General features: G+C 43.3%; 1 protein-coding gene across 7 annotated transcripts in view; it reads right to left on the bottom strand.

The window, feature by feature from the left end:
* LOC137654679 (high affinity copper uptake protein 1-like) overlaps window positions 1-13,062 on the bottom strand; it is a 206,114-nt gene that overhangs the window by 44,765 nt on the left and 148,287 nt on the right. The gene's annotated exons all lie outside the window — the stretch shown is intronic.

Raw genomic sequence — 13,062 nt, 5'->3', positions numbered from 1 at the left:
TGTCTGACATGAGGAATCTTAGTACCACGTCTAAATTCCATCCAGGGGTAGCCAAACGACGCTCCTTGGTGGTCTCAAAAGACTTAAGGAGGTCTTGCAGATCTTTATGTTTGGAAAGATCTAAGCCTCTATGCCGGAAGACCGATGCCAACATGCTTCTGTAGCCCTTGATAGTGGGAGCTGAAAGGGATCGTCCTTTTCTCAGGTATAAGAGAAAATCAGCTATTTGAGCTACAGAGGTACTGGTCGAGGATACAGAAACTGACTTGCACCAGTCTCGGAAGACTTCCCACTTCGATTGGTAGACTCTAATGGAAGACGCTCTCCTTGCTCTAGCAATCGCACTGGCTGCTTCCTTCGAAAAGCCTCTAGCTCTCGAGAGTCTTTCGATAGTCTGAAGGCAGTCAGACGAAGAGCGTGGAGGCTTTGGAGTACCTTCTTTACGTGTGGCTGACGTAGAAGGTCTACCCTTAGAGGAAGACTTCTGGGAACGTCTACTAACCATCGAAGTATCTCGGTGAACCATTCTCTCGCGGGCCAGAGGGAAGCAACTAACGTCAATCTTGTCCCTTCGTGAGAGGCGAACTTCTGCAGTACCTTGTTGACAATCTTGAACGGTGGGAATGCGTAGAGATCCAGATGTGACCAATCTAGGAGGAAAGCATCTATATGTATTGCTGCTGGGTCCGGGACTGGAGAGCAATAGATTGGAAGCCTCTTGGTCAGCGAGGTTGCAAAGAGATCTATGGATGGTTTACCCCAAGTGGCCCAAAGTCTCTTGCACACATCCTTGTGGAGGGTCCATTCGGTTGGAATTACTTGCCCTTTCCGACTGAGACAATCTGCTATGACGTTCAAGTCGCCTTGGATGAACCTCGTTACTAGGGAGATGTCTTGACCTTTTGACCAGATGAGCAGGTCCCTTGCGATCTCGTACAACGTCAGTGAGTGGGTACCTCCTTGTTTGGAGATGTACGCCAAGGCCGTGGTGTTGTCCGAGTTAACTTCCACCACTTTGCTTCGAAGGAGAGACTTGAAGCTTTTCAAGGCCAGATGTACTGCCAACAGCTCCTTGCAGTTGATATGCATGCTCCTCTGACTCGAGTTCCACAGTCCTGAGCATTCCCGACCGTCTAGTGTCGCGCCCCAGCCCACGTCCGATGCGTCCGAGAAGAGAATGTGGTTGGGAGTCTGAACAGCCAGGGGAAGACCCTCTCTTAGGTTGATATTGTCCTTCCACCAAGTCAGACAAGACTTTATCTTTTCGGAAACCGGGATCGAGACCGCTTCTAGCGTCTTGTCCTTTTTCCAGTGAAAAGCTAGATGGTATTGAAGAGGACGGAGGTGTAGTCTTCCTAGTGACACAAATTGTTCCACGGATGACAGCGTCCCTACCAGACTCATCCACAGCCTGACTGAGCAGCGTTCCTTCTTCAGCATCTTCTGGATGGATAGCAGGGCTTGATCTATTCTGGGGGCTGATCGTCTTGTTGTTCAGCAACGTCCTCATCAGAGGGTTCCTCATCCGAAAACTGATGAGGAAACGCCAACGGAGTGGGCAACGTCTGGCTCTCTGAGTCCGGTCGCACTGGTGCATGCGTGACAGAGCCGGATGCAACATCATGGAACTGCTGCACAGTCTGTGAACTGTCAACAACCATGGGTGCGCGAGGAAGCACAGCGTCCACCCGAGACTGTCTAGACCGTCTGGGTTGTGCAGTCAACACCATACCGGGTTGCTGAGGTTGACGCACTGCGTCAAAACAAGTCACCTCTGCTGGTAGTTGAACATCCTGAACGTCAACAACCACCTCCGAGCGTTGCTTAACGTCAACGTGCGGCTGGCAACCCACACTGGGTCGCATCGGTGGAGGAACCACCTCAACTGGCAGACGCGAGAAGGTTACCTCAGCGTCAACAGGGCGCACAACCGACCGGTTGGAAGGTTGTTGGCCAGAAGGTTCGGCAGCAACCTTCTCCCCATTAAAGTCCTCTATCAAGGACGCAAGCTTGGACTGCATGTCTTGCAGCAAAGCCCATTTAGGGTCTACGGGAGCAGGTGTGGCAACAGACGGGGTTAGCGACTGAGGCGGTACCGCTTTCCATCCCTGAAAGCCTTGTTTATGCATGACATAATTGTACAGCAAAACTTCAAAGGCTCGAAAACAGCTGTGAAGTTGACCTGTAAAAAACTTGGAGCGTCTCTTGGCCAGGCGCCAGGGAGAGTCTACGAGATTTGAGAAGTCTATCTGGGCAGAGGCATGAACTCCCAAGCCGAGAACTTCTCTCGTGTCATATCAGACTCTCGCTCTATAAGCCAGTTTAAAAGAAGGGAAAGCAAAGGCTGTATCCCCCAAACTCCTCCTGGTGATAAACCAGTCGCCTAGCCAACGTAAAGCTCTCTAGGAGAGCGAGAGAGCACTAGCTTAAAAACAACGGCTTCGAAGTAGCTAGGCCTAGTGTAAGCTTTGACGTTTAGGCGAACGAGGAGCAGCAGTTACAAAAAGATCCGGACAAAGATCCTTAAAAAAAAAATCATCATGATTTAATTAAAGTCCATAGAGGGCTAAGCAGCTTTAGGCTCCTCTCCATCTGACAGAGTCCTCCAGGGAATATCAGTAGGAGGGGGAACAGCAACTTCCTCATCTACAGGAACCTTGTCCGATAAAAGCTGAGTCTCAAGCAAGGGAGAGACCTACCGTGGTGGCAATGCTTTACAAGCAGAGTCCACACTCACTGGTGCATTAGTAGCGGACCAGAACGCAACGTCATGTAACTGCTTGACAGTCTGTGAACTGTCAACAACTGAACTGTCAACCACAGCAGGTGCGTGAGGACGCACAGCGTCCACTCGAGACTGCTTTGACTGCCTAGACTGAGCAGTCAAAACAACTCTAGAATGCGGAGGTTGACGCACAGCATCAAAACAAGTCAACTCCGATTGTTAGCGAACGTCTTGAACGTCAACAGGAGCATCAGCCAGTGGCCTAACGTCCAAATGCGGCTGAAAATCCACACGAGACCGCATCGAGTGTGGTTCTAAACAACCTGACTGACGTGACTTAGCTACGCCAACGTCAACAGGAAGCACAAAGGAACGTTAGGTTGGCTGAAAGCCAGGATATCGATGAGATAAACGGCTAGACTCAACGGACTAATCGGCAGAATAGTCTTCCATAAGGGAGGCAAGCATATTCTGCATGTCTTGCCATACAACCCATTAAGGATCAACGGAAATGGTTGTGGTAAGAGACGAGGGTAACGTCTGTGACCGCAACACTTTGCCAACTAAAAAGACTCTCGGAGTCTGTGTTACGCTTTTGTTAGGCGGCGAGCAGTTATCCGATGACTGCATAGGGTCAGAGCTGTCCTAATGGCTGTAACCAGGATGCTGGACCTGTCCTGAAAGGACTGACTTTCGCTTAAGGGCTTCGAAACCTTGTGACAGGTTTCTTATGCGAAAAGCCTTCGGATGACGAGGAGAAAAAACGTCTCTCTCGTCTTATGGTAGGGGAGATCTTGGTAAGATACACCCGATACCATAGAGGGAAACGTCTGTTCGTTGATCAAGGCCTCTCGAACCCATAAGTCGTTCGACATTACTTCTCCCCTGTTTGGGAGCTTGCAAGAGGTCCCGGACTAGGTGAACGACAGGCACGAACAGACGAACCCTCGGACGCAACATTGTAACACTTTGCGCAATATCACTTTATCACTTCGATTTTCTGTTTTGCACTTATTTCACTGAAATCGAAACTTTTACTGATTTCTACCTGAAGCACGCAATTCTACCCTTATCAAAAGGTAGTAATTGCGAAATCAGTCGTATAATGCAAGCTCATTAATACCAGCAAAAAACAGAAAACATATTTTAAGATAAAAATTTCAGTGGCTGGGGAAGAGACTAAACACTAGTTCCTTCAAAACTACGTTTTCAATCTCTAACCGCACATAGCCTGGGGACGAGAATAAAAACTAAAAAAGTTTTATCCTTTCTCCCCGTACCGAGACTAGGGACGAGAGCAACTCGAGAACAACGTTACCCGCTTGAACGGAACGTTTTCTCTCCTCTCTCTCCCTCCGTCTCTATCTCTCTTTCTCTCTTGATTTCGCACCTAAAAGAAGAGCCCAATTACATTTCGTCAAAAAAACATGTTATTTGAGCAAAGGAAAAAACAAAGGTTTTTCAATTAAAAAGTTCCTTTTAAATAGAATTTAAAACATTTAAGCTTAGAAAGAATGAACAAAACGTCAGAATCGATTTACTCTTTCTGCAAAGTGAAACCGTGATACACTCTCTCTCTATCGTAACGATAGAGCGCATGTTGAACGTCCTGAACGTCAACAACTGCGTAGCATAAACTAAACGTTAATTCATCTTTGAAAAAGGTACGAAGACTATTCAAAGAAATTCTTTCATAAAATATTTCATTTAAAAAGTTTTAAATCCTTAGCTCTTTGAAAGCTATTTAGGATATAAAGGGCTCAACGTTGATTAACTTCGGTTTCCAAGTTAGGACCGCCTACTCTCAGGAAAGGTCGCATATAAACAAAACATTAAAATTTAATTATTTTTTTTTTCTTTTATGTTTATTATAAATGGAAAGTTAATCGAAGAGGAAAATCTATAATTAATTTATAACGTGATAAGATAATTACTAAAAGCCTAAACACACTCCCGTCTAAGGGAAGGGTCGGCCATTTAAAAGTGAAAGAAAGTCCATACTCTCTTTGTCACCAAAATTAAATCTATCCAAAACGAGTTCAAGATTTAAGATGAAGATAAAACACCTGCACTGCGAAAGCTCAAACCAGAATATAGTACTTCACCAAATATGATGGGAAAAACTCCAGGTTTCAACAGCGAGTAAAGTACGTCTTGTCGACACGTCGACAGAGAGAAAATTGAGTCTTTGTTTACATAAGAGCTGGGTATCTGGTCGACAGATGGCGCTGTTGGGCACACCCGCAACCTGTGTAGCGATCGCTGGCGAGTTTTTTCCGTAGAGTTTGTCTGTCGAGCAACAGAGTTGCAGCTATATATTCACCGGCTAAGTTAAATATTTAAAAAACTGGTGATGGACTGATTTTTTCTAATTGTACATAATCGATTGATCATCATACGGATTCTTATAGACCTCGACCTTTATTACACGTTTGGTAGCCTAGTTAGTCATTATGTCAGGTTCAGATTTAGAAGCTGGATGTTGAGGCATTTTTTCTGTTTTTGCAACAGTTCAAGTTGCTACATCAGCTACCGAATCTGCTGTTACAGTACAGTAAATTTAGAAGAAATCACTTCAGGGTCACTCACATATTCTTTATTATTTATATTTTTATATTCTGGAGAAGTTCCATTTTCTAGTACCCATTTTTTTAAAGATTTTTATTCTAAGGGTACATGATCAACCATCTCTACTTCACAACAACCCTTGTACACTTGGAGGTATCAGAAGTGGTTAGTCTGTCAAACCTATTCAGTAGAAGAATCTTATCTTGCTTATATAAATGATTTTGAGTTTATGATTTTAGCATTTCACTTACACTATTGGGACAAGTGAGTCTAGTTGAACATTTAAGAGGAATAGCAGAGATACTTGAATGTGATGTTTATGAGTGATTTGATGCACTGGAGGTGGATTGATCATTGTACTGAAAATTAAGACCCGTGGAAATGTGGACAGTTTTGGAACTAAAGGTCAAATCACATGGATTGGACAAAATGCTTGAGTAAGTTGATCATTGGACATTATTATTACCAATAAGTTTTATCCTGGTTGCACCAAAGGTTATGTGCTTTTTATTTGCTACTTCAATGATAGCTTGCTCCAGTCTATATTTAGGACACTGTCGTGAATTTGGCAAGTGGGCTTCAGTGATTTTTTTGTCTCTGCCCAAATCAGGCAGTCATCTAAATGAGCTATGACCTAAACTTCCTGCAACTGCAGGAGCTTGACCTCTACAGTGCTAGCTTTGTAAACACTCTTGAGGTGATAATGAGGCCTAATGGCATTGCTTTGTATGTGTATACCCACCTCCCGAGCAGAAACCTTAATTAAGGTCGGAAGTGATGAGCAATAAGGACATGCCAATAAGCATCTTTTAGATCTCTAGTAGAGCTCCAAGCCCCTCAGAGTAGTAATTGGCAGACATGGAGCAGGGTCACCATACTGAATGCATTGCACTTGATGTGTTTGTTGAGACGAGGCAGATCGAGAATCACTCTACTCTCTGGAGAGTCTTTCTTTGGTACGGTCAAAAGTCTACCCTGGAATTTTAGAAACCTTCACTTTTCTGTGACTCATTTTTACAGCATCTTCCTTACAGAGTAAATTTTATTTCCAGGGTTCAGAGCTTATGAAGGTTGTGGTATGGAGAGTTTTGACATCCATGACCAACTGAGACCCCTATGAGACTACATTCTACACCCACTCAGAAAAGTTCCAACATTCTCAAAAGCAATGGAGGCAACCAACAACCAGAAGCCCCTCGGTGAAATTCTTTTCCTCTACATGATTTACCAGCTCCTCTGTTTTCCATGGAATGTCTACAATGGCCTCTCTGTAACCAAATTATGACTGGCCATGGGATTGGGCCTCACCTTAAACAAAATAGCTTTGCTGCCCCTGTTCCTCTCTAGGAAACATGGTTGCAGATCTTTGTCTGACAACCTCCATACCATTTTTTCGATAGACCATGCTCAGTGCTGAGCATTACCGTTTGACAGAGAGGCACTTCTCTCGGGTAAGGAAGACGAGGAAATCCGAGATCTATGATAGAGAGTTTTCGACTGGAGAAGTATCCTTTCTACAATAGCAATTGCAGAAGATGGCCCTCTTCCCCTGATGAGTATAAGCAGGTGAAAGAGGAGTGTGGGCCACTGGGTAGATCTCTCAGAACCTCCCATCTGTGAGCCACCAAGGTCATCCTTAGTCCTAGCGTAATCAACACCCTGTTGATTAACGGCCGGATCAGGCTGAACAGAAGGAAGGCATATGCGTCCAAGTGATCATGTGGGTGTTTGAAGACTTCAAACACAGTCCATGGGTTTGGAACAAAGGAGCAAAACACGGGGAACTTCCTGTTTTACCGAGTGGCAAACAGGTCGATTCCTGGCAAACCCCAACGGGCAAGAAGCTTCTCTGATACACAAGGATATAGGGACCACTCCAACCTTACAACCTGTCCCTGGCAACTGAATGTGTCCACTAGTACATTCCTCTTGCCTGGAATTTATGCCTAGAATGTACCTGGCTGATAACTACTGTGTGGAATGTCACCCAGATGTGCATCTGCTTCGTCGCTTTGTCCAGTCATAGAGAGAGCACAGTTGTTGACATAGGCTACTACAGTGGTGTTGTCACCCATCAACACTCCTGAGTGCCTCCTCAAATGTTCTTGGATTGCTTGGAGCACTGGAAAGGCTGCTTGCATTTTGAGGATGATATGCAGATGCCTCTCTTTTCAAGATCACACAACCTAGATGACCAGGTTGTGTAGGTGTGCTCCCCATCCCTCCTTCACCACATCTGAGAACAGTTGCATGTCCAGAGTCCAGAGGTATAGAGTTGAGTGCGACTCCTCAGATGAGGCTTCCATCACTGAGCCACCAGACAAGATGAGCTTGAACCTCTTACCAAACTGGAACAGGACAGAACAGAGATCCCTGTCAGCTGACCACTGATCATTCAGATACCACTGAAGGGATCTCTGTTGTAGACACCCATGAGGAACTCGTTTCTCCAGCAAGGAAAGGTGGCTGAGAAAAACTGCCAGTGCTGAGCTGGTACTTCTGTCTTGAACAGGATTGTCATGCAGCTTCCTTGAGACTGCTGATGCGGTCGTCTGATGGAAAGACTCGCTGATACAATAGTCTAATGGAAAAACTCTTGCTGAGGCAATCATCTGATGGAAAGACACTCGTGGTTGTTGTAGCAGCGAGTCTATCAACATGCCCAAGTACTTCAACCTCTGCTTGGGTATGAGATTTAATTTTTCCAAGTTTACCACAATCTCCAGATTGTGGCAAAATAAGAGAATCCGAACTCGATCCTGTAGCAAATGCCTCTCCTAGGAGGCGAAAATCAGCCAATCGTCGAGATACATCAACAGACGTACCAAGGCAAACACATAGGGAGCTGTACACAGTACGTAGTACAGTGTCTTGAAATGGTACACTATACAGTAGAGGGAGAAGTGGAGGTACTTTCAAGAGACTGATGAATAGGCACTTGAAAGTACACGTTCTTCAGGTCCACATAAAGCATGAAGTCTTTCTCTCTGACGGAAGACAGCACAGACCATACTGTTTCCATCCTGAACTTCGTTTGATAAATAAACTTCTTCAGAGGAGAGAGTTTGATGACTGGTCTCCCACCCCTGGTTAACTTCTCCACACCACATTGTAGAGGCCCGAAGACTCATCGTGAATGACTTTGAGAACATTCTTCTCCATCACTCCTTCCACCTCTGTCCACATGGCCAGGCCGTTCAGCGATGTTGGATGATCGATTAGGAACTCTATCAGTAACTGAGATTGGGGGGGGGGGGTCCTGAAAAGGTAGCAAGTAGCCATCCTGAAGATCACTCACTACCTTAGGATCACCACTGTGTTGGCCAAGTTACTCACTGGTAAGATAAGCATCCCCCTATTCTCAGCAGTGGGAGAGGGGGAATGCCAGCATCAGCTTTTATCTCTCCTCTTCCCACTGGGGCTTCTTCCTAAAAGGCCCAGGCTTGGGTGCTTGCACAGGCTCATTTCAGGAAAAGTTGATAGCAGTTTCGATTGGGGTCTCAGAGTGGCCACAGAGCTCTTCCTCAATCCCTATCCCACAGATTTGGCTACACCCGATGGTTTGACCACTGATCCCTTCAAAGAGACAGGGAACCTGATGGAAACAGCATGCTGGATCAGGAAGTCCTGCTAAATAGTCCTCCAGGATCACACTGCCAACTGCACATGAGTCCTAGAAAGGAGATGTGGCACCCTGCACCAACGAGTTTCTCAGCAACAACGGAAGCTCTGGGGTAATCCATGTTGAGCAACAGGAAACCAAGGCATCCTGTCTTCAAAACCCAGTTAAGCCTACTGGTTGACTGACTGGAGAGCCAGGAATGCTGCAGCATAAAACTCTTATGCAGGGGATCCTCTGGTTACGATGTGGATCCCCCTACGCCACGTCAGAAGTCAATTTTTTTTGCAAGTTAGATTTATATACATATAGTTACATACTGTATGTACATACATAATGTATACACTAGTCCATCACCATATTCCAGCTCATGTTTCAAGGCCTTAGCCCATTGCGAGTTTTTAAACATATACACAGTACGTTTTTTAATCGCATATTTTCTGCTAAATCGCACAAACCCGGGAGATACGAGAAAGTGTAAATTCCAATAGAAAGAGCAAGTTGCAACATCTGGTAGGAGTCAACTAATGAGAGCATGGAAATTTGTATCATGAGAGTTGATATATCACGAAGCATAGCATCACCTCACAGCATCTTGACATGCAGCTTCTCATGAATGCGCATCAATTGTGTTAATGTCATGTTACTGTAACTTGTGTTCCTTGTAACTTGTTTTAGTTTTGTTTCAAGCTTTACAATGCTGCCTAAATGCCCTGCTCCTTCTAAGGCTTATTGTAGCAAGTTCAAGTAGCAAAGAAAGATTCTGACCATAATTGAAAAGGTGAAACTTCTTGAGATGTTGAAAGAAGGCACAAGTTTTGCGTCAGTCAGATACCATTACAACATCGAGTCGACCATTCGCTTTATTAAGAGAGGAATATCAGGAAGACTGCATCGACGACTTTCAACTGGGCAGTGAAGAGTGGGGTTACTCCTCGAAATGCGATGGTAGTGAGGATGGAATCTGCTTGGCAGTGTGGATCGTAAATTGTTGAAAGAAAAACATAAATTTGAATACTAACATGATCCAAACAAAAGTGAATACCCTGTATGACAACCTTGTACCTGATGATGATGATGATAACATTAATGATGAAGAAGAGGACATCAGCAAATTAAGTGTCATAGTCATTATCCAAGCCAGGCACCAATATATTCAATGGTGAGTAGACCCTCATATTCTGAAAAAAAAAAAAGAGAGAGAGAGAGAGAGAGAGAGAGAGAGAGAGAGAGAGAGAGAGAGAGAGAGAGAGAGAGAGAGAGAGAGAGAGAGAGAGAGAGAGAGAGAGTGTGTGTGTGTGTGTGTGTGTGTAAACAATCTGAGAGTGCCTATGAGCTAGTGTGGTCAACGGAGATAACCAAAGACTATGCTACCAATTGCAGCACTATTCTTCAAGTCCTTTTACTAAAAAAAAAGAAAGAGACTCTTTGTTAAGGGATTATAAATATTCATTAGACCAGGTTTCTGGAGAAGAAGCAAAATGAATATTGGGGAGATTCATTGAAATAATTTTCATTCTCCCTGGTAATCAACACACACATGGATCTGTCAACAGTAGAAGTTATAACTGCGTAAATGCATTATTATTGTGCTATGGAGTTTTACCTTTAGAAGCTGATTACTGAAAGTTTTAATAAATCAACCAGTCTTCTAAAATATAAAGCAAACCGTTAGGTTAATATCACTTTTGAATGTTAAAGTGATTACTACTTACAGTATTGTCAAAAGACAACACAAAAATATGTATTTTTATAGGTAGTAGGTTGGCCAGGGCACCAGCCACCCGTTGAGATACTACCGCTAGAGAGTTATGGGGTCTTTTGACTGGCCAGACAGTACTACATTGGATCCTCCTCTCTGGTTACGGTTCATTTTCCCTTTGCCTACGTACACACTGAATAGTCTGGCATATTCTTTACATATTCTCCTCTATCCTCATACACCTGACAACACAGATTACCAAACAATTCTTCATCACCCAAGGGGTTACTGCACTGTAATTGTTCAGTGCCACTTTCCTCTTGGTAAGGGTAGAAGAGACTCTTTAGCTATGGTAAGCAGCTCTTCTAGGAGAAGGACACTCCAAAATCAAACCACTGTTCTCTAGTCTTGGGTAGTGCCATAGCCTCTGTACCATGGCCTTTCACTGTCTTGGGTTAGAGTTCTCTTGCTTGAGGGTACACTCGAGCACACTCTCCTATCTTATTTCTCTTCCTCTTGTTTTGTTAAAGTTTTCATAGTTTATATAGGAGATATTTATTGTTGTTACTCTTCTTAGAATATTTTATTTTCCTTTTTTCCTTTCCGCACTGAGCTATTTTCCCTGTTAGAGCCCCTGGGCTTATAGCATACTGCTTTTCCAACTAGGGTTGTAGCTTAGTAAGTAATAATAATAATAATAATAATACTGTAATAGATTCCTCAGATATTTCACAGACAACACCGTATACCTATACCACTATATTCAAATATTGAGTGCATGTGAAAGGTTGAAGCATCAGTGGTATTGGAAAAGTCTTTTGTGAAACAATATTATTAATGCTCTTCCAAATTTCATGAAAAATGCTAGTTTACTATATGATACTGCATTACATATCCATGTAGGAATATTCCAGGTAACATATATTTATTTTCATTGGTATCTATACAACTAAAACAGGGGTTTTAAAATACAATATATTTGATAATACATATATGTGCAGTACAAGGATAAAAATATATTAAATTTCTATTCAATATCATAGGCGAGCATTAGGCTCACATATGTACCCTCATCTAATGCCTTTACTAGTGATGCAAGTTTATTCCTTCATTTAAAATACTGTATCTTAGGCAACATTAACAATTAATCAAGATTAAAGATGCAAGTAAATTTTTTCCTAGTACAGCTCAATTTCTCGACAAACCCCTGAGAAACAACTCCCTTGCTATCTCTATACAGTAGCTAGGTTACAAAGTTGCAGAAAAAGCCATTTTCCCTGTTGAAGAAAGGAGGGGCTGGACAAGAGGCATCGTAAGCTATATTTCGAGTATCAGGATTAATAGCTTGAATTTTTATGTAGGGATCACCGGCCCTACTACAAAAAAGTTACCCGTTATGACTGGTGTCTATTCCAAACTAATAAAAATCAGCATGAGACTAGTGCTGGTAATGCACTTTACACAGTGCACTGCATGCATTCACTGCTAACAATGCTACAGTATCCCTTCAGCCATAAGATGCATCCACCTCTAAGCTATCTCTTTACCTCTGCTTATATTTCCTTTCTTCCAAATTCCTGTCTAATTTCATTTAACTTTAACTAGAGTCCCACTGAAGGATTTTCCTAATTTTCCCCCAATTACATGTTGGTACTGAATGGCCTTCCCAGCTATGTGCCTTATGGTCCAAATTACATACATCCTTCTAAGCTAAGTTGCACCATTGGGATTACAGTTCAGTGTACTTCAATACCCACAATTGAGGTGAGGTTGAAGTTGCAAAGAGTTAAGTAGCACAAGCTAGATGAATCTCCATCTGAAAGTAAGTTCATTGTATGGAAAGTAGCTACAGTTTTACTGAGAATTAGAAAAGTAAATCAGGGTGTAGCCTACATTCCTGCAAGTCATAAACAGTGGATAAGTCATTAGTTAAATGTGTATTGGGTGTACAAGTAAGTAAAGCTGTGTTGTGGACAGTAGCAGAAAGGAATCATAGTCAGACATTATGGCCTAACGGGAAAGCAGGAATTGATGCTCGTCACCAATTACAGCTAAGATAGGAGATCTTGAAGAAGGCAATGTCACATTAGGGCCAAGGGAAAATTGTGGCTAAATATCACAGGTGAGCCATGTGAGTGGCTGGCAGACTTGAACTGTGGTGTTAAAAGGAATGCTGGTCTTAAGAAAACTCATTGGGGGTACTCTGAAGGAAATAGTAACTTCCCTAAGTCATTGGGAGTACAATGAGATTCAAAATGCTATCTTTACCACTATCAAAGGAGGAATCAGGAGTTCTACAACCAAAACAGAGGTCTGGACAGGAATAGCAAAGCTACTGAAGCCTGCAGGCACCTTTATAGTATGTGCTTCCTAGATTAGATTTGGAAGCATTACTACTCACGGGAGGGTCTCTAGAAGAGTATGCATGTGAACTTGTCTGAGAGACAT

This window comes from Palaemon carinicauda, chromosome 15 (assembly GCF_036898095.1).
Source record: "Palaemon carinicauda isolate YSFRI2023 chromosome 15, ASM3689809v2, whole genome shotgun sequence".
In the NCBI taxonomy this organism is placed as follows: Eukaryota; Metazoa; Arthropoda; class Malacostraca; order Decapoda; family Palaemonidae; genus Palaemon; species Palaemon carinicauda.
Note: the sequence above shows the minus strand (reverse complement) of the source record. Positions and strands in the feature narration are given on the sequence as shown.